Genomic DNA, 22053 nt, shown 5'->3' with positions numbered 1-22053 from the left:
GTAGGAGTTGGAAGGGACCTCAAGAGATCATTGAGTCCAACCCCTCTGCCAAAGCAGGTTCCCTAGGACAGATCACACAGATAAGTGTCCAGATGGATATTGAATATCTCCAGAGAAGGAGACTCCACAACCCCCTGGGCAGCCTGTTCCAGTGATCTGTCACCCTTACTGTGATTCATTAATCAAAACCTATCCAACAGCAGATTACGATACGTAATACACGCACTGTGAAAAAAAATACTCCCATTACTTTTACTTGATACTTAAACTTAAGTATTAAAATGCATTTGGGCATTGTAGTGAAAGGCTGTGATGAGTCAGAGCAATATTTATGTTTGGTAGTTTGGAGAGAGTTTCCCATGAAATAACAACGTAAATTGAAACTGAGTTTTAAGTTGCTCCTGATGTTAAGTTGAATACTAATCGGTTTTTGGAAAAAGACATTTTTCATTTGTCAAAATTCCTATTAAAATGTCTTGATTTTATCATTGCTATTACTCCTCAACAATATTTTTTGTCTATACAAAGTGCACTTGCAGATTTTTCATTCATCTCAAAAACGAAGAGGTTTCGCTCCCTATGTGTTTATTTTCAATGGGCACAACATATACTAAACTGTACTGGTTAATTTTATCTTTTACAGCAAAAAGTTGCTACATGTCTCACAAAAACAGTGAGGCAAAGGACGACAAGCCTTTAAAATTTGTGATTATGTGTCCCCCTTCCCCCAAACTAAAGCAGTTTAAGAAAAAAACATGTCCAGGTGGTTTAGCTTATCAGCCAGTAAGATGAAGCTGAGACTAAATCTACTTATTTGAGACAAAAGCTAGCAATGATCTCAAAAGAGCCTGGTCTGCTGATTCCCCTTGAGTTGCTGAAAGTGCCTTTTATCTCAACTACACTGCTGTTCAACGGAAGTTAGGTAGGTATTTCTAGGCTCATTCTGTTTGTTTTATTCAAGTTTATAAATAGTCAATGGTATATGGTATTATTAATAATACATTAAATACTATTAATTTTTTTAAAATTATATTCTAACAATGTGTAACTATGTTTGCTTGGGGTTTTTTTTGTTTGTTTGCTTTTTAAATCTTCATCATAGTAGTAATGGAATGTCTTGTTCTGATGTCCTCAGTGGAATTTCTTTTAGAGATCAGCTGATCACATGTATCACGTGAACCTTGTAGTGATATTTCATGTTGTACCTCCTAATCAGTATTCCATTTTACACCTTAGTAGTCAAGATCTTGTAAGACTACCCCACATACTTTGATGTTAAAGCCTTTAAAATGAGATTTAAATTTCAAAACTCCTCTCTTACTTTTCAAAAGTATAATAAACACTTCTAACTGTGGGTCTTACTTTAGGATTTGGAAACTGCCAGTCCAGCAGCGTTATTCTTTTAGAGAATTTTCTTTAAAAAACTCCTGTCCTTAATGTTAAAATTAATGGTACATACCAAATGAAAATATATGTAATAGAAAGTCAACAATCAGATTGAATCAGAATTTTGAAGCACAAACCCACACATCCTCACGTATTTTTTTCTTCATATTCCTCTGAGAGAAACTTTCTAGTGGTACAGGGTGGAATTAATTTACACACAGTTTATATACATGGATAAGAGTATGTCATACTTTCAGAATCTTACACAATAAACTTGCTGTGTAAACTATGTAGTATGTCGTAGGTTTTTTCACTTTTTCTTATTTCTTTGTATTGTTGCAGTTGGAATTAAAATAGGCATTTTTGGCATATGCTTGTGCATCCGGATGGGTGACAGGTGGTGGTGAAAAGGATAACAAGTATCATCTGGTGACTTACAGTTCCAGTTTCTAACCAGAGTAAAGTCAAAGCAGCCTGATAACATGCTTTTGTCACTTCACTTGGAAACAGAAAAATGCACAAGTTTTTCAAAAAGTAGCTTCTTTGCTGCGCCATGGCAGGTCTGCTACCAGTAGTACAATCTCAAAGAATTAAGGAACAGAGTTTCTACTAGTTTGCTCAGCAGCATGGAGCTATTCTTAGGGAAACTTACTTTGGTCAAGAAATTAAGTTTTGCCTTACTTAAAAACAAATAATTACTCAAAATTCTGCTCCCAGAGAAGCCAATAGCTAATACAATGTCCTCTCAGCCTTGAAATATCTCCAACTTATAGACATAACAACTATTAGCATCCACGTTAGCTGGGCTACCTGTCTCCAGTATTATTTCTACTGGAGTCACTGACACAGCCCCTTCAAGCCTTTTAACTTCTCGCTGCTGCTGCAGTTGCTGCTCTCTGAAATTATTCTGCGCTCTTGATAAGTCTGCAGTACGATCACTTACACCAAGCAGTCACCTCTGTGTACCTCTGGAGAAAAACAGACACCTTTGTCTCTTCACCTGAAGTACTAGACTGTTCAGTTGTCAAGAGCTTTGACTCCTCAACTGTCAAGAGCTTTAACTTCGAGTTGAATGATGACAGAGAGAGTGTTTTTTTTTTCCTTGGTGTTTATAACATAAGCTTTTTACAGGGAAAGTCTCAAAGTAAAATTGAGCTTGCCCTAGAGCTTTATAAATTATTATTTTTGTCGCATCTGCTTTGATGAATTAATAACTAGGATAAAACATTAAACCAACTTTTTATTTATGCTTCCAAAACTGCAAGTAAACTCACCTTAAATATACACTTTTTGTCCAAGATATTCCTATGATATGACAATGTAATGTGCTGGGGAATGTTTTTCTCCCACAGGTTAGAAGCAAAGCAAAACATATTTTTGTTTTACCCAGTTATGTAATAAAAACCAGGATGATAACAATTTCCACTCTTGCCTTTCCTTCCCATATATACAGGGATCAAGGGAATACTGTCGTCTGGAATTATTATTTGTAGCAGAAATCCTGCATGGTCAGTCATACTTCTGGAGCCCTGAAGGTAGTATCTGTTGCATAACTAATATGATTTGACAGGCACAACTGCACTCTTAAAGCTTATGTAGAAGTTATATGGCTATAAAGCTAATTAAGTACTGAAGTAAATTACAATATATGAAAATGATTCAGCTGATTGCACTGTCTTGATACCCTACTGTGATATCAGGACACTAATAAAATTACTTCATAATAAACATCCCAAGAAAGAGCATTTTTTGGCCATCTGAATAAACATAATCTCAGAGCCTATCTTATCTGCCATTTCTCTTTTTCTCTTAATACTTGGGCTATGCAACACAGTCTTGCTGAAAAACAGCTGACTCAAAATGACAGCTCTTCATTTATACCACGCTTATCTTTGAGGAGAGGGCAGAAGCCTTGGAAACAAATTCAACAGAAATTTGTAGCCACTGTAAGGACGGCTAGGTGTTACAAATAATAATGATATTAATATAATTAAAAAAATATTATCAAGGACTTCTTGTGGTGAAGCAGCTGAGGTACAGTCAGAGCAGGGTCTGGAAGGTGCCCAGGAGAGCAGGAGGCCACTGGGACAGACAGGCTGGCAGTGCTGCCAGATGTGTTGGCAGCAGGACTGGGAAGGGGAGGCATGCCACAGCTCCCTTACCATTAAATCTCTGCCCCTGGGGGCTAGCTTAACAAATGCTGCTTTCTTTGCTTACTGTTCCCAGGAAAGGCCTGAGAGGTTCATTTTTTATGACCTAATAGGCAGAAAACCTATATAACTATTCTCCAGGTTGAGGGTATGCCACAGAATTATGAGACCTCCTAGCTGCAATGCTCAATTCTTCAGTCTGTGTATACAGTCCAGTACAGAGTCAGCTGAACTAAAAAGAACTACATACAACTTCTCATCATCCCCACAAAAAATAACTACTGAAAGAAAGCAGAAATTTTGTAAGACAAAAAAAAACCCCAAAACCCCAAACCCAGGCAATTCAGTTTCAGAGACACTGGGGAGATTTGGCTTAAAATCTCTTCTGGATTTTCCATCTTTGAATGACAGTTCATTTCAGGAATGAATGAGTGAACTGAACTCTGCATGAAGAAAGAATGGTAAGGCTTTATCATTTTTATTTTACATTCAACACAAGCTACGGCAACTGATTTGCTTTCCGACAAATTTAGATGACACTCATTTAACATAGGAAATGACTATCTACTGCAACTCCCTCAGAGTTTTAACCTTTCATTTGTTATATTTTCATCCAATCCAATTTATTATTTATTTCTTTTGGGGGGGGGGAGGGGGAGGTGGGAACGTAGCTTCTTTCTTTTGTTATTATTCATTCATTGGAAATACTGTTGGAAATTCTCCATGTTTTTTTCATGAACAAAGAATTATTTTAGTAATTTCATCCTTACTAGCACACAGATTTCAACCTCGTTGACTCTTATTAGCAAGACAAAACACTGCAAAATTCTCAATGCCATTCATTGTTTATCTTCTTACTACAAACGACTAGGTTGAATGCAAGACTTAAATATGAGGATTTGGTGTCAAACTTCTGAAAAGTTTCTTAATACATTTCTGCTCAACATGAGAATTCATTTGCACACAAGTTTTAGGTTGGAAAGTATTGTAACAGGACCCAGGTGGAAACAGGAAATCTGGATCTCAGGACAAAAATTTTAGTCCCAGCATATATAAAAAATCATGCTTTCACAATTGTAAAGGAGTCACTGAATTAGTCTCTTAAAAATATTCCCAGGTCATTTTTCACTGTGATGCTGTTTGCATAGAGAGTTTTCTGCACTTCCCCACAACTAAATCTAAGCAAAATTGATCCGGTCTCTCTTTTCCCCAATTTCATACTGGGGGCTTTTATTTTTACCCCTTCAAGAAAGTTGGCCACTAGTAGTAAATTATCTAAGAGATAATATGCACCACATCATGTTGAGCTACTGAATCTCTAGTTTGAACTGAGTGTTACATTTTTCGACTCGTACAGTACTTTCTCAGACAGGAAATGCAGTGCTTTTCTTCAGGTGTGATCTTAGTGGCTCATAGATAGACACTAAACATCCTTCAAACTATCAAGGAATCATCCACACTGGTTTTGGTTATTTATTGGTCTACAAGACATTTAAAATATAGAAAGTGGTTAAATGTGACAATATGAGAGTTCATTAATTCATAGAGAAAAAGGAAGAGGGTGAGATTTTTGTTACTTAAGAGAGTGGACTTGTGACCTCACACTTCATATATTTTTAATTATTTTTCTTTAGAAATGTGGGCAGGACTGAAATTCAGAAATATGCAAACACTTACCCACACACAAGCACACATCTAAGGCTCCTTAGAAGAAAGGAAAAACTTCCCAATGCATTCACTGAACAGAAAATGGGACAAATGAAGAACTGCTATCAAGAAAATCCTTCTCTAAATACTCAGTTGAATCTACATCAGATTTTGAACTAATCTCGCACATATTCAGTCATCCCTTTCCAGGTAAAAGAAATAATCTGTGGATGGCTTACTACTATGAATGAATTATTTACCATTATAACTGTGGTCCCAAATTAATCCAAATATAAATGATTTTTTTTCTGAGCAAAAAGAAAATACCCCTAATTCTTTTCAGTACCTTAAAAAAAACCCAAACAAGAAACCTGTTTCTAGAATACATCCAAAAAGAATAATGGAGAACTAAGTATTATACTAGATAAAATGCATATGTCTGATGACGGCCATAGAGCATACTGAATAAATTTGGATATACATATTTTGATTTAGCTTTGCAGCATATATAACCTGACTTTTATATAAATGTCATCTAAATTCAACAGCTGTATCACGTTACTTTCATGATTTTTAGAAGAATAGAGCAACAAACATTGTATTTCAACCTGGAGAAGGCTCAGGGGAGAACTTATAGCGGTCTTCCGGTATCGGAAGAGGTTTACAAGGAAGTTGGGAAGGGACTTTTTAGAAGGGCATGTAGTGATAGGATGAGGGCAAATGGTTTGAAATTGGAAGGGTGTAGATTTAGACTGAATATTAGAAAGAAATTCTTCACTACGAGGGTGGTGAGACACTGGAACAGGTTTCCTAGAAAGGTGGTAGCTGCCCCTTCTCCGGCAGTGTTCAAGGCCAGGTTGGCCATATGGGATGGGGCCTTGAGCAGCCTGGTCTAGTGAGGCTGTCCCTGTCCATGGCAGAGGAGTTGGAACTTGATGATCTTTGAGGTCCTTTTCAACCCTTCAACCCTAACCATTCTATGATTTTATTCTATGATTCTATTTCAAAGGCCAAACAAAAAGAAACTTTAAATATTAAAATATTAGTCCATGCGATTGTACGCCTAGATAAATTTAAAGGTAATGGGAAAAATGCATAACAGTCAGAACTTGTGATGTGTTCTGCCTAACTTTCCTGGCACTTGCCATATAGATTAATTCCTAAGGCTTTAAAAGCCAAAGTGAATCTCCCCAGCAACAAGAGTATTATGACAATAGCTCAATTTTTTGCAATGATTTTTCTCACCCTGGACTACTTTGGGAAGAAATCTGACACTCTACACAGAAGACAAGGGCACAAATCTGCCACGATAGTTTTGACTTGAAACTAGGGAAATAATAACATTAATGCAATCCATGTGGCTTTAGAATCAATCTAAAAAATTAGTACAACCATGAGCAGTGCCCCAAGTCTAGCTCTCTAATTAGTACCAAACAGCTGAACAAACTGGTGTTCCAGTATTTCCCAAATTAACCTGCACATTTGTCATGTAAAAAAGTAAATTGTACACAACACCGGCTAAAATCTGGACAGTTGACATTCCTGATTTTTTCAGTCAGTTGTTCTTCAGTGAAAAAACTGCTGAATAAAGTATGCAATCTGCTGTTTCAATAATTTTTTACACTCCCTCTATTTTTAAAAGTTTAGATTTGGTGTTCTGTTTTATCTGTTGTATACTGGTCACTAAAATGTCCTCTTTCTGAAGAATAATCTCCACCCAGTGAGTATTGGGATGTTAAACCAAAGTTAGGCTTCACACAGTAATAATAAAACAGAAGGAAAAGGAAAAAAGGGAATGATAAAATTGACAACATATTTTTATTTATCTAAAAGTTCCTGTGTTCTGTGAGACTCTTCATGTCATGATAGCAGATGTGAGTTCTCAAAATTTAAAAATAATCATCTCAAGCACAAGGCTTGAGTGGATGCTAAAAATTCAATATTCTTTATTTGTCATCCTTAGCATCAAGCTATAAGAGCTTGCAGCTTCGAAGGACTTGACAGCCCCCATTCAAAAGAAGAAAATGTTAAAGATTATAAAAATATTGCCTACTTTTAAATATTTTCATTATTATAAAGTAGCACATTCAATTATAACAAACTAGAGCCATTCTCGTATATTTATGAACAAGAATGAGATTCAAGGTTGGGTTTTTTTCCCTTAAAAAAGACAAATGGAAAATATAAAATTCTCATGTTTTGCAGTTCACAACGTCAATTCTGTCTTCAGAACACTGAGGCACAGAGGTCTCTAACCGAACTAAACATCGCTCACATAAACACCTGTAAATACAATGAAGCTGAATGTGTAATTCAGGTGTGTGACTTTAAAACAACTCATGATATTACAGGTGGTGTAGGATGAAACTGCAGCCTGGATTACAATGTTTTATAATTAGTCATACTTCAGAATGTTTTACTGCACTCTATTTTGTAGAAGTATTACTCATGTTAGACTATGGCAGCACACTTTTCAGAAGAGGGATGAAAATCTTGTTAGTTTGGACTGTAAGTGTTTTTTTTTTCTTCAAATTAGACTAACTAAGTATGGAAGTGAATCAACTATAAAACAAGGGAAACTATCAACAACTTTTTTCCATTTAGAAATCAATGCCTTTGTTTTACAGATATTTGTATTTACTTCCTCTAAAAGTACATAAATAATTTGCAGGCGTAATTATGTTGCAGACCAGAGCACATCACTATTTCCAAATAACATTCTTTAGCATAAAAGATATTTATATCAGTACGTCTTGAGTGATTAAATATTGCATGGTGTCAACACTGATGACAATTTACTATTCCACAGTTAGAAATTTACCACCTATGCATAAAGAGCAAAATACAGTCCAAAATGGCAGACTACAACTAACATATAGAATAACTTAATGGAAAATAGGATTGATTTCATTCCAATTAATCAGAAGTATATTTTTCCAGATATTTAAATATGTGAAATGGTCACAGATCAGTAGTATAAGTGAATAATAAACTGCTGTACTGTATTACAAGACTAAAACCTACCACTGCCAGTACGGAGTTTTATCTTATGCTACTTTTTCCTCCCATCCCACCTCCCTCCCCCCCCTTAACTAAAATAGACAGAAAGGTATAAAGGGCATCACCCTGGACAATATGCAGATTATTGAAAGCACTTTACAGACTGGACAATGGCTTCAGCCCATACATGCACATATACAACTCTCATGATAAGGCAGATTGAGGTCAGTACATGGCCCTGAGAAATAACTGAAAATAATTCCTGACAGAGAGAATATATGAAGGGTGACTGTAAGAAGCAACACATACTTACTAGTAAACAGAATAGGCCTTGTCTTACAATGTTGGTAAGGAATGTTAAGCTTATTTTGGTTGCCAACTTCAGCTTACAACTGTGGTTGATTTTTAGCATGCCTGACTCACCTTTCAAACTCTACTTTTCTAGATTCGACTTCTTTTTCCACACAGCAGCTTATTGTTATCTTCAGGCAAACTTGACGAAATACAGTGTGACCTCTTCTTCTCCCTCATTTTGGGGAACACGTACTATTCTGACACTTGTCTCCTTCCCTTCTCTCTCAGCATTGTCTCTCAGTAAATTTTATCCATGGTCACTCATTTTGCTATTAGTAATAGGTCAACAAGTCTGCCATTTTGATTCAGAATGCATCCTTCCTTCCACAGTAAAATCATATGTTTTTCCCTTTCAGAATGTGAAATATCATACTTCATAAATTACATTAAATAATCCAATATCTTAAATATATTTAAATTTTTTTCTTTACTTTTCAAAATCAAGTGAAAAGCATCCAATATTTTGGCTGTTTTCTACTATTTCCCATTTTTAATGAATTTGCTCAGTGAATTATAGAAAAGGACAGAGCAAATGTAAACATGCTTAATTCTATTTTAAATAACAATCCCCAAGATTCAGAATATTACACATACTTGGTTCTAACAAAAAAAAATCATTAAGTTAAAAAGTTGGTTTTTTTCTTTTTTTTTTTTCCCAGAAAAGATTTATCAAGCAAAATAGGAATCAAGACTAAATGACCTCATCCATCAACTGATCTCAAACTGTATTTGATCTTTTTCCTGGCAACAATAGGTACTAACTGTGCCTTCTTTCCCCATATTGTGCCACAGGAAGGGGTGGGAAATAGGGAAATAGGGGTTTTGGTCAGTTCCTCAAGAATTGTTTTCCTTCTTAGCTGGGGAGGGCATTCCTCACACCCTTCCCGTGCTCCAGCGTGGGGTCCCACCCATAGGAAAACAGTCCTCTACAAAGTTCTCAAATGTGAGTCCTTTCCCACAGGGCTTCAGCTCTTCACCAGCTGCTCCAGCGTGGGTCACTTCTATGGGGTGCAGTCATGAATCATAGAATTTCTCTCAGTCTCTCAAGCCCAGACTGCTCCAGACTGGTCCCCTATGGAGTCACAAGCCACGCAACCCCCCGCAAAAATTTGCTTCAGGATGGATCTCTTGCTGATCTCTGTGTTTCTATCTCTCTCCACATGCTGCAAATGCTCCAACACAGGTCACAGCGTCTTCTGTATGTTTCCACCTGCTCCGGCGTGGGGTGTCTCCACGGGCTGCAGGTGGGGTCTTGGCTTTTTCCATGGGCTGCAGGGGGACACCCACTTCACCATGGGTTTCTCCACAGGCTGCAGGGGCATCTTTCCAGCAGCTGGGGCACCTCCTCTCAACCCTTTCTTCCCTGGCCTTGGTGCCTGCACAGTTCCTTACATCTTCTCACTCCCTTCTCTTGTGGCAAAAAGTGGCTGCTTGTGGTTTTTTTCTCCTAAATGTGATTCCCAGAGGCACTGTAACCATCGCTGATGGGCTTGGCCCTGGTCAACAACACATCCGACCTTGAGCCCAGATGGTGTTTGCTCTCTTGGGCCTGCAGAGAACTTCTGGCTGCTTTTTGCAGAAGCCAACCCTGCATCCCTCCCTTCTCCACCAGAACCCAGCCACTCAAAACTACCACACCCTTTTACTGAAAACTTACGACTTTTTCCTTCTTATGTTAATTTGTTCTCCATAAAGTCAGTCTAAACTGTTATCCAATACCGACAGAGCACCTACATGTACCTCAAGAATGAAACCAAATTTTGCTCTTGGCACAAACATACCCCTAGAAGGAAATACAATTTTGTTCTTTCCGGCAATCTAATAGAACATCTGGCTTTCTTATGTACAATATAAGTAACATTAAAACTTGCTTCATTTGGTCTCCACTATTGCTATTAACTTAAAAAACTACAGTAGACAAACCAATATTCATGAAAGGAGAAAAAAAGTACAGAATACATCCTCTATACGTGGACTACTCTTCAGTGTGTTCAGTATAGAAGCAAAAATACTGCTTATCAAGAGCTCTGCAGGACTCCCATGGCTGCATTCAATAAATAAGAAATTTACATAAAAATAAAGCCTCATTAGGTATACATTTTTGAGCTGCCCACTGGACAGGTGGTCCAGAGGCTGATTCTTCTCAAAATGCAGGCAATTCATCCTTCTCTGTCCACATCTTCTATTTAGTCTTTCAGGCATAAGTAGTGTCTCTGCAATGCCAAAGAACATACTACCAGCAGGACAGTGCCCTAAAATTGGGACCTAGTCTGCGACTGCTAAAAACTAGTGTGGTATCTGTTCTGATGAAAAATGTACGTGCATTCCTGAGTTCTATTGTACATCTTGCCAGAACTACTTATGTATTTTATATGATCACCTCACATAAACCTTTCACAGCATATGAACTAGAAGAAAGTTTTGTTAATTTAGTTACATCGTTTAGATGATTCCACCTAACACTATCAGTGTTCCTCCATAAAAAGGAAGACTCAGAAACTGATAAGCAGAGATTTTTTTCTTTGAAGTTATGTTTAAAATATTTGCTACAAGTGTCTGTCACAGAAAGGCTTGCTACCTAATCCTCACACACACTTTAGGAGTTGGGCTTGTTTGAAGTGTGACTGTCACTTTGAAAACAAAATCAGATGTGCTGATCCAGATCTAGTGCTCTCAATGCAAGTTACACTTCAAACAGGCCCAGTTGCCTTTGAGGTGCTGTAGAGCTACTGTTTCTGTTTGAAGTTCATTATCCTAGTATATTACTACTGATTCAGTGTTACATCTGTCTCTTCTTACTACGTTATGTCTCCAGATAACTAAATAAACACAGATCAGAAGGTTCAGGACAGAGCATACATGACAGCTTTGAGCTCGTCCATTTAGGAAAGCTCAGTTTAGGATTACAGTTATCCCCACAAGATCGGAAAGAGTCATATGAAGGGGACATGAAATAAAATTTACACTTCTAAGGTTGTGTTTTAGTAAAATAGATACACAGTCACAAATGCACACATACAGACTATTAAATACTTTTGTAGAATCATAGCATGATAGAATGGTTTGGGTTGGAAAGGACCTTAAAGACATTCTAGCCCCCTGCCATGGGTAGGGACACCCTCCCCTAGACCAGGTTACCCAAAGTCCTATCCAACCTGGCCTTGAACACTGCCAGGGAGGGGGCAGCCACAGCTTCTCTGGGCAACCTGTGCCAGTGCTTCACAGTAAAGTATTTCTTCCCAATATCTAATCTAAATCTACCCTCTTTCAGTTTAAGGCCATTACCCCTTATCCTATCACTACACTCCCTGATAAACAGTCCCTCCTCCAGCTTTCCATTTTCCACAGGACCGGTGGATGTATTTCATTGGGTCTCATGGACTTCTGCACCTTCAGGTGCTGAATGTCCTTAGATGTTCTCAAGACTGATCTCCTACAGTGGGTGGTTCTTCGTTCCCCCAGTCCCTCCTTTGCCTTCTGAGGCCTGTGAGGTGTGGCTAGAACAGTCACCGGTAAAGACTGAGGGAAAAAAAAAATCACACCTGAGCCTTTTTCATATCTTAGGTAACTAGGTCTCCTATTTCCTTCTATAGGGGATCACACTCGCCGTAGCCTTCCTTTTACCACTGGTGTAGTTATAGTAACTTTTCTTATTTCTCTTGACATCTCCAGCTAGATTGAATTCTCTCAGGGCTTTCGCCTTCCTAACTTGATCCCTGGCTGCTTGGACAATTTCTCTGTATTCCTTGCAGGCTACCTGCCCTTGCTTCCATCCTTCAGGTGCATTCCTGACCCGCAATCCTTCTCCTGACTCTGGGCATCTATTGCTGGCACTGGTATCAAACTGGTAAGAGTGGGATGGATTGAGGTTCCCTTCGCCTTGCAACTTTACTTTAAATCCCTCTTCCCAGATGTTTAAATTTCATAACCCGCTAGAACTCAACTGTGCCTTAGTCCTTCTTTATCACTCTGCATTCGCAGTAGCTAGAATCAAGCAAAATGGAAAGCATGAGTTTAACAATACTGATTCTCAGAATTCCTGGTGTATTTCCAACATAAATCATTCATCTCCTGTGAAACAGAATGTATACTGACTCATTCCCACCTGCCTCCAGATGTGTGTCAGATTCAGTGCTAAGAAATACTTCACCAACTTCTTGCATTTTACTGTATAATATTCAGTTTATGATTTTTATTTCTCCAAGATATGCTCACCCCAAGGTTCAGAAATTAAAAGAACCTAATCCAATCCAAAACAAAACCCTCAAACTAGCTGACTTCTGTAAACATTTGGATGTTAAATATATATTTTTCCTTGAGTATATTTATTTATAACATATTTCCAGAAACAATACCATTATAAAAAAAACCCAAACAGGTAAACATCCAAAGGCAAACACTAGAAATCTAACAGAAGTGGAACCCTGGTTTCAGAGCACGCTCATAACTGCCAGCTGGGTGGAAATGCATTAGTACTGTAACCTCACAAATCTTCCCTAGGTTGTTTGCTTAACTATCTATCACCATGCAATACTACTAAATCTGGTAATATTCCATCTTTTCTAAACTGATTGTTTATATTTCTGATGACAGCCACAAGACAGCAATCACACAATATAGAACTGAAGCTTAGGGTCCCACAGCAATTCAGAGTGCTTCAAAACCTTACGGCTGTAGTGTTCTTCTTTTGCCTGGGTAGCCTCCTGAAGTCTGTGAGTGCAAAGAAACAGTCTCAACAGTGGGAAAACTCTGTAGGCTTTCTACCTAGACCTGAGCCATCAACTATATGAAGCCAATTGAAAAGTTTGTTAACTTTAGAGGAAAACTTTTACTGTAGTTGAGCATAGAGCATAGAGCCACAGAGTCACCCAGGCACTCTTTCCACTATCTCTCACCAGGATGACTTCCTCTGGTACCTTTCCAAGTCCTGAAGCAGTGAATGAACGAGATCAAGAGGACTTCAAGTTCCAGCACTCACAAATGAGACTAAGTTTTTTAGGTTTTAAGTATCAACAAAGTGCCCACAATGGTTCCCCTGTATTAAAGTCTGTGCTTACCCTGATAAACTGATAATCTTTAAAGATCTTTTCCAACCTTGTGATTCTGTGATAAGCAATTAACAGCTAATAACAATTAACTTGCTCAAACACCTTAGTCTTTCAGGTTTCTGAATGTGGCTAATGCTTACTTTGATGGGCAACTGAGCAGAATGAGGAGATAAATTTGTAAAGACCTGGAAGTATCTCTTCAATAAAACAGAAAGCTAATAAAAATAGATAATGTAAATAAAGGAACCTTCCTTCGCTCATTAAAATTTGGTGTATCTATGAAAAACAAGTCATCAAGTGAGAAAACTAAGAAAAAAGTGATCATTCCCATGAAGACAATACTACAATTCCTTGAAAAGCAAAACTTAGTCTTTCCAGTAGAAAACTCTGGGTACTAATTTAATTTGGTAAAACTGAACAGTTGCTTATTTGCATAAATTACTAACAAAACATTTACCTTCTGGTTCCTCTGTAAAAAGGGAAATTTTCTTACAATTGTAGAGAATTACATCAATCAACAGAAATGGGATTTAGTACTTTTGATAGGGAAAAAGGTGGATAATGAGTTGTATCATGCCATTCATATATGGAAATTAATTTCCTGGTCATAAAAGCAAGATTTTTCTAAACAGACAGAACATAAATCCTGTAGAAAATGATATGTCACCGGTTCCTCATTCTCTAGGGAATGTACTTTGCTACTCATAAAAAAAGCAGTGGGACTTAAGTGTAGTGAAAATAGCTAATAATTACAGCAATCATATTGTAGTACACTTTGTAAACTTTGATTTAGAGACATGTAGTGCTCTTTCTGTAGCCCTTAAATCTCTGTCATCACAAAAAGTAATTGCCTGGAATAAATATATTAAGTATATAGCCATCACCTATTACATCCCAAAAAATCTCAAATACATGTTTCACTCAGCTAACTTAGCACTTTAGTGTTTTTATTGTTTAATAAAAGCTGTGAAGAAAAGGAGGTAAAAAATGAAATAAAGGCATCAGAAATAAAGCAGAAGATAATTCCAGAAGTTCTTGTTATGTGCCAAAGTTTACATCCCAGCTGCCTGTAAAACACTGTCCCAGGTGTGGCCAAGCAGCTTGCATCCCAACCCATCTTCAGGTCTCTCACAGGTACTGCAGCTCTCTCACAGTTTGTTTGTAAGCTTCCTGTGGGCAACCTGGCAGGAAAAATCCCTGCATGGGATAAACCACCCAACAGTTTGGAAAGGTAATGAATGCCTCAGTATACCTGGGCAGAGCACCCTGTCAGTGTCTCAACTTGCTTGATGTACTGAAAATCTGACTTCTTCGTCACACAGAAGGCCAGATATCTGCATTGCATTTAGTATGCAATCATCACATTTGAATTTACTAAAAGTCCTGAAGGTAGACATCTTAGCACTACTTTAATGCAAAAATCAGTTCATATCATGGGACTGAGAGTGGCACCTTGAGGTACCTCTTTTCCTTCTCATCTTTTCTGAATCAATTGGGTTTTAGTATTTTGTGAAACTGTCTGTATCTAACATTTCCATTCCCTATTGATCAAAATTTTTTAAAAACCTTATGAATATGCCAGTGATCTATAGAATAAATTAATAACATTTTTTTTATGTTTTTACCAAAAAGCCTTATACACTAAGAAACCAATGTCATCCAATGAGGGAGAGAGTAAAAGGTCATCTAAGAAAAATACAGTTCTTTAAATTTTGGAGTTATTTTTCAACTGCATTTAGTGGCCAAAAATAACAAGACTAATGAATTAAAATGCAGTGACAGCATATCAGTGTTCATTACTCCCTCTTAGACCTTTCTGGAAACAAAAAAAAATCCCAAAGACAAACAAACTAAAACCCAACCATTATAATCATATCAAATGACTTTCGCAACAGGAAAAAATGAAATATAAGAACCGGACAAAGCCATTTTTGCAAAAATAAAAAAAAAATATCCTTTATTGCACTTTATATACATAGACACATAAGCCCATATCTGCTGAAATGGAAATACTTGAAAATATCCTTCCCCTCTGATCATGCTGAGCTTTGCATAAAGTTGTATTTCCTGCCTTTCCTCAGGATGCCTATTCAATTTGATTTGCTATTTTTCTACAAATTATGTTGAGATTTAAATGATTGTATGTCTGCTATTAGATGGTTTATGTAAAACTGTATGAACATATATGCATGCAATCTTTACTAGGTCTTCAAACAACACTTTGAACTTAAGAACTTTTATCTTAATTTTCAAATATAAATGCAACGTTCCATTTCTTTCAAATTATTCTTTAGAGACTTTCTTTGTAATATCTGAATACTATGTCATAGATATCTTTATAAAACATTTAAAAGCAAATCTTTGTTTTGGTATCAGATAATTAATCATGTAATAAAAAGCGGGTATTTCCCCTGTAGCCCATGGAGGATGACAGGGAGCAGAGAGCCCACCTATAGCCCATGGAGAGGCCCCATGCTGGAACAGGTGGAGTCATATGGAAGATGCTGTGACCCACGTTGGAGAAAACTTCTGGATGCAGATCTGCAGCCCATGGAGACAGAGAAAGAGAGAGAGAGAGAGAAAGAGCTGGAGCAGGCTTGCTGGGGATGCTTGTGATTGCTGGAGCAGTCTGGGCCTGAGAGACTTTCTATGATTTATGACTGTACCCCATAGAAGTGACCCACGCTGGGGAAGCTGGTGAAGAGCTGAAGCCCCATGAGAAACAACTCATGTTGGAGAAGTTTGTGGAGGACTTTTTCATATGGGTGGGACCCCATGCTGGAGCAGGGGAAGCAGTGTGAGGAATGCCTGCCCTCAACTAAGAAGGAAAACTCATGAGGAACTGACCAAAACCCCCATTCCCCATTCCCTGCCCCTCCCTATGCTACACTGTGGGGGGAAGAAGGGAGCAAAATCATGACTAAAGTCTGCTAAGGAGGGAGGGGTGGGGGAAGGAGCTTTAAGATCCGGTTGCACTTCTGTGGTGTCACTGGGTGTGCAGGGCAGTGTCATAAATTAGTTTTCTGTCCTTTATTCTGTGTTGAGTCTGTTTGTCCGTGACACTGATTGTGGAATGATCTCTCCCTGTATTTATCTCGACTCCTAAGCCTCTCAATACATATTTTGTCCCCTGTCCAGTTGAAAAAGGGGGAGTAATAGAGTGACTTTGGTGGGCATCTGGCCTCTAGCCAGGGCCAAACTGCCACGTTCTCTAAGAAATGTTGGAAGTGGCATAGCTGTCATAAAGCAAGTTGCACTCATCTCAACACCAAGGAGACTGGAGAATAGCCTTTATTGTAGATAAATAGATGTATCAGTTGAGTGTGTCAACAGGTTATGTCAACAGTCTTCTTAAAAACAGCCAAGAGAAAACATTTTCTTCTTGAGCCCGACATACCTGTATGGGGGAGATGTATAGGTGGCTCAGCCCAACAAAGAATACAAATACTGAACAAACAGCAAAATTGACTTTGAAGAGAGCAACATTTTTGAGTGGGCGCCAACCTATGTATCCTTTCACAGGACCTAGGAATGTCCAGTGCCATGACAGTCAGCACATAGAGAACAGTAATGGGTATTATGTTCATTACATGTCTTCACTGTACAGTGCTGTTGATTGTGCTTGTGTTGTGACTTCAGAATATTGCTGTATAACTTTCCTAAATCAAAATCCCAGGAAATGTCAAATATCTTAGAATCACAGAATCATAGAATGTGTTAGGTTGGAAGGGACCTTTAAAGGTCATCTAGTCCAACCCGCCTGCTGTAAGTAGGGACACCCTGAACATCTACAAAAAAGAAAAATTGTTAGTAAACAGTAAACCTTCCTCATATGTAATAGCTATGAAAACCTGGTCATAGAATATTGGGCTCTGGTATTCTGAACATTCAGCAGTACAAAGTCAATTAAGCTCTCAGATTATTTCACTTATTTAGAAACTGATGATATTATGAATGCACATGTGGAGAATGTTAATTTTTAATGAGGCTCCCCTAAAAGGACAGCCCATGGGACCTCATCATGGATACAGTCAGAGTCTCAGAACCTCTGACTAAAACTATTGCTCCGAGGGACTATGCTTTTAAAAAGTCTTGACTGCACTGGCAAATCTCCTAGTACCAACAGCATATGAATGATTCAGATTCAAAAGCTTTTTCCATGAATTGAATTTCTGTTGAGTTGAAATAGGTTTCTATGGTAGCCATAATGTCATAAATAATTCACCATGGTTTAAAAGTCCCAGGCGGTAACGCCTCTAGCACCTCTGCACCATTTTCCATCAACAAAAAAAATCATGCTGAGATCCATATGAGAGATGAACATCATCAGCTGTAGCCTGCACTGGATCTGTTAATGTGGCAAGACCAACGACATCGGAAAGTTTCCTCATGCAGTGAACCTTGCTAAACTAAATCCCAAGAATGCCTTCATATTTTGGGAACCTTTCATTCCAAAAATTAATCTGCATCCTAAATCCAGTGGATGGATTCCTCTTCAAGGATGGACTTACCAATTTATATAGTAGGGATTCCTCTATCCTGATTTACTAGTCTGACCTCAGATGTCCCTCTGAAAAGTCAGTTAGGCTGACAAGTCTAAAACAGTGAATTTCTTTTGAAGGGACAAGAGCTAAACTATCAAAATTTGACAAAGAAAGCTTGTGCTTTTATGTAATTTTAAAATATTAATAAACTCAAATATATCATCTCATGCATACATAGCTTTGGAAGTATTTTCCACTAGCAGTACAATACTTGGAAATACTTTCTCATTAAGCTCAGATAAATTGGACATCATCTCTGGCTGAACCAAGTGAAACAAATATAACTTTTCCTTCACTCCTTATGTCATAACACTCTATACACACAAAAAATTATTTCATATTAAATCATTTTAATAAATTTGCACTAGAAACCCTACCCCACGGCCTAGTATTTCATTGTACTGTATGGTATGAAAGCACAGAAAAATATGGTTTCTCTCATAATGAATTTACAATCCAAATATAAAGAAAATAGGCAGTAAATTGCAAGGACAAATCAGAGTCAAAGTGACAGTATGACATGACAGATACTTGGCTTCAGCTACATACTGGATAATCAATTTTCCTGATAAATCAATAGAAATGAGAAAAGATAGACGTCAGAGCCACCTGGGCTGACAAACAATAATACCATGGGAGAGCTGAATACTTTCATACAGTAGAATCTAGAGCTTGGTGGGTCAGTATTATGTGTGCTCTCCTTCAGTGCTTTGATTGCTAACCCTTCCTTTACAGTCATGGGGCAGCAACATGGGCCATGCTACCTTTTGATACAGCTCACTTTCAGGAGGAGCTCTCATTTCCACTCTCTTTTTCATCTTTATGTCAAAATAGAATTGTGAATGTAAACACAGGAAACATATTCTGCTACCTGGTTAACAGTAGTCTTTTCTGCAAAATGAAGCAGCTTTAAAAAGTGCATTAAATTGTAAGCAGGGAAGCAAATTAACAAAACAATGGCAAAAATATGAACAATAACTGAAATAAATGGAAATTAAAAGTAAAATATCTAAACAGTAGCTAACTGTTAGAAGTGGGGTAAAAAAAATCACAAATGAATCCCAGGATAAGAAATTCAACATTCTTCTATAGCCCACAAAAGCTGCAAGCGGAAACTTGATAAAAAATAATCTGCAGCTGGCTGTTGCAGCATCTGTCTCAGATTTAAGACTCAAGATGTCCTAGAGTGGCTGCCAGTCCCTGACTCCCTGACAGTTCTGGGAATTCCTAAGTGTTTGCCACAGCATTGCCACATCACTCTCCCTCCTGATCCTGATCTTGGGCAGATGCTTTTGTGCAGGCAAAATAAAGTTCATTTATACAATCAGAACAACCTCATCTCCTCTGCTCACAGCTGGAGAGTGCATGATATCAGCTGTGACAGAGGTACAGTCTGAAGAAGACCTCATCCTCAGGTGCAGCTCCAGAGAGAAGAATAAAAGCACACAGTTTGGTAGAGTTCAGATGTTCATAAAAATGTAATTTTCTGTTGGACCTTGTACAAAGCTCTTTTTTTTGTTCCACAGACATACTAATAAATGAATAACCACCAAAATGTCTTAATTTTTGTCACTTGAGAATAGAATACTTTAAGGGGAGGCCAAGAAGTGGAGAGAATGACATCCCTTCTGGCATACATTTGGAGGATTTTGGACTACCTAAAATACATAGATACAGGTCATATATTTACAGTTATCAGAAAGGAATTATACCACAAGATAGTCCCTAAAAACCCGTCTCCTTACCCTGTAGGCATATTTTCTTTGCAGAAGTAACTAAATCTGTTTCATGTTAAAATTGGCCCCAATTGTATGCCGCCTGGACAGCTGGTCCTGGAGCTGGATGCTAAATGAGATCTTCAAATTGTACCACAGTAACAGCTCAGACCTGTCCTCAAAGTGATGTAAACCCTGGAAAACTAACGGGGACATTACACTGTTTGTGGGCAGGAGGTAGTAAGACCATACTTCACTGAGGAAGAAAAAGGTGAAACAGTGTCTGGGAAGTCTACGGTTTTTACCTACATCAGCTTCAAGAAGCAATGTTGTTTATACATGTGAGCAGTATGCTTGTTTTGTGGTGACTAATTCACAGGATTGAAACTCACTATAGTTTACAGTCTTTTCCTGCCTCTTGGAGGAAATACAGATCTACCATGGACAAACTACAACTGCAAAATACAATTTGATACAGGTTATGTCATATAGGTCACATTATATATATCTCAGTTTAGAAAAACTAACTAGATTATGAAGTCTTAGTCTTATTTTTACCCTTCATCTGTTTTTATGAACTTCATTTGGATTTGGGTTCTGAGTTAAAACAGATGCAAATGTGCAAGAAAACAAAATTGAGAAAAGCCATTGTGACTGCATAGCTTTGTGTCAGACTTTCCAGCTACAGGCCGTGTAGCTTATGACAAACTATATTCTTTTAAACAGCTAGGCACGTAATTCACATATTGATTAACTGAATCTAATAGTAACCAATACATCTTGAGAACCTACATCTCTTCAACTATGTTGTTTAAACATATAGTTATCAATCAAAATTGATTCCATTTCAAGATAAATGTTGATGTTTATGCAATATTTTTTAAATCAAGTTGAACAAGTGCTTAGTTCTGTATCTATTTTCATCAGTTTTAAGACAAACATGAAACACACTGTTTATGGAACAAATAAAAATGTATTATGAAATTTGAGGATGATATTTGAAAAAGAAAACTAATTTAAAGGTAACAGTTCCTAATAAACCTTCAGTAATGATTCTTGTCTGAAAAAAAACCGCCTTCTGAAACTAAATAGAAATAACTGGAACAAGAAATAAATTTCCAGTGTAAGCTTGAGCAGTTCTATAATTTTGTTTTAGCATAATATTAGAGCAAAGAGACGAAGTGCCAAATTGTCATGCGAAGAAAATGAACAAGATACATTGAAGTAAATAGTAAAGTAGTTATGGAATTCACCAGAAAAATCAGATCATTTGAAGAGGTACTTCTATTACTCTGGAAATCCATTAAGGCTTTTTTTTCACAATATACACAAGCTACTTTTATTTCTTTGGTAATTTTGCAAAGTGGAAACAGTTCTGCTTCCATTCTTGTAATCTTGTAACCAAACACATTCCCGCTCTCCTTCTCCCTCTTCTTGGTAAGGATCATGACCTTCAAGGGGAGACAAAGAATGAGCCCATGACAAGAAAATATTAAGGGCTTATAAGAGGAATCCAGACACCCAGCACATGTTCCACATTAAATCTCACTGGGTATTCATGTTTAAAGTATTCTCAACTGATTCTTTTTCAATTGTCTAGAAATCAATCTACCTATACCTCAAATGTAGTAGTAGTTCATACCATAAACCATGACAAAATTAAAAAAAAAACTAATAGTTTTTGATCCTCATCTGGAGGATGTTACCGTTGAGAAGACAGGAGAACAAATTTGACTTTCTATTTTATAAAAATAAAATAAGGTTATTTTTTCAAAGATATATTTAAAATTAATATTTTTAAAAATAGAGAAGCTATTTGCTTCATGTAAAATGTATTATGATATCTCAGGTATCAGAATTAGGTTACTGCTACTCTCAGAACAGAAATTTAGACAGTCAGAGTAATCCCAAGAAGTTTTTAAAAATAAGATCTGAAAACGATTCTTTTTTCATTTGTGTACAATTTGGATTAAGTCTAATTGCAACAATAATAAAGCTAAGAAGTAACTCGATATGGACCAAAATGAAGAAGTCATGGTAGTAAAATTTTTTCATTGTCTGGACAAGAATCTATTAATAAAGAAAAAGTATATGATTAAGAGAGAGAAAGTTTAATACATTTAGTGCATTACAAGATGCTGTTCCAGAAGTATCTTCATAAGGTTTGTTTCTTCTCACTTGTCCCTAAATATACTTCTTTTTGTTCTGT

General features: G+C 37.3%; 1 protein-coding gene across 4 annotated transcripts in view; it reads right to left on the bottom strand.

Annotated features, from left to right (window-relative positions):
• Positions 1-22053, bottom strand: part of PPFIA2 (PTPRF interacting protein alpha 2) — a gene marked incomplete at both ends in the record, with an annotated part of 322124 nt that overhangs the window by 122932 nt on the left and 177139 nt on the right. The gene's annotated exons all lie outside the window — the stretch shown is intronic.

Source organism: Gallinula chloropus (assembly GCF_964237585.1).
Source record: "Gallinula chloropus genome assembly, chromosome: 1".
In the NCBI taxonomy this organism is placed as follows: Eukaryota; Metazoa; Chordata; class Aves; order Gruiformes; family Rallidae; genus Gallinula; species Gallinula chloropus.
This window is presented reverse-complemented; position numbering and strand designations above follow the sequence as displayed.